Genomic DNA, 1327 nt, shown 5'->3' on the forward strand with positions numbered 1-1327 from the left:
CTGGACGAGAACTCTGCTCACAGGATGCTGCCAGGGGTAAGACAGTGTGATTGCATGACACTGGTGATGGGGATGCCATACAGATTCATGTCAAAAATCCCGAACTATCCCTTTAAAGGAAGGCATATGACTAACATCTTTGATGCAGTTCTGCCCCTTGTAGATGTAGGGATGGAGCTTAAACACATTAGCAGCTAAAGAGTTTTTTAATGTAGGGTATGGAAAGAAAAAGAATATCTGCAATAATCTGAATATGCATGAGTTTGCAGATTTTCTGATCTGAAATGCTTTAGATTAGGATCCAAAAATGTGGGGTGCGTGGTATAAATAAACTTAAGAAATTACTTCTTTTCTGAATAAATAGCAATACTGAATACTATAACAGAAATAAACAGTTGAACTTAATACTTAGGCTGTAAAGGTGGAAGTTTTGAGATTTAAGAGATTGTGGCTTAATTTATTATTGTTTTTATACATAGATGGGATACAGAAACGTTCCTGTAAAGTAAAGAAGGACCCTTCAGAAAAGTTTGGGAATCACAGCTCCAGATAAATAACCATGAACTGCCTTCATCTTTACCTCTAATAGAGCAGGGATTTAGCTCCCCCTAACGGTCTTAGCAGGGACCTGCAATTTGTTGCAGGTCCCTGCTAAGATTGACAAACAGCTTTAAATACAATTTTTTTTAAATATTAGATTAATAGTAAAAACATTTAATTCACCTTTCATGGGACTTTTTTTCAAAGAGCATTTTAGAACAGACTGATTCATTACTATTGCTCAGTAATTTAATTTAATGTTAATGGTAACTTATGTATCTAAACATTTGAAGCTGGTTGGAAAATACTTAGTATGTAAAAACTGCAGCTAAATCATCAGTGAAGTATATAATTGTTCACGTTTCTAGTAAAAGAAGCTGCTTCTCTGTCAGCGATTGAGGATTTTGGGGTAATTCTAATTCATTTCTATTAGCTCAGTAGTTGGGTTCTGTAACTTCAACCTCATATTTCAAGGTGTTTTCTCCCTGGTTTAACAGTCATTAGACAAAGAGAAGTCCACCTTTTTTATTTTCCAGAAAGAATGTCAAATTTTTTTATATAGCACTTTGAAACAGGTATAAAACTGCACCAAAGTGCTTTACAGGAAACAACACCAATTAAAACAATGTGAAACACTGCTTCAATTAAAATCCGAAGAATATATATACGTTTTAAGAAGCGATTTAAAATGATTAATAATTGATTAGCTTTCTAATTCTCCTTTGATGGGTATGCTAATAAGCTGAACAAATATGTAGCACAATAAAGAGTGATATAATTGCATTTA

Source organism: Cyprinodon variegatus, unplaced genomic scaffold, assembly GCF_000732505.1.
Source record: "Cyprinodon variegatus isolate N-32 unplaced genomic scaffold, C_variegatus-1.0 Scaffold648, whole genome shotgun sequence".
Classification (NCBI taxonomy): Eukaryota; Metazoa; Chordata; class Actinopteri; order Cyprinodontiformes; family Cyprinodontidae; genus Cyprinodon; species Cyprinodon variegatus.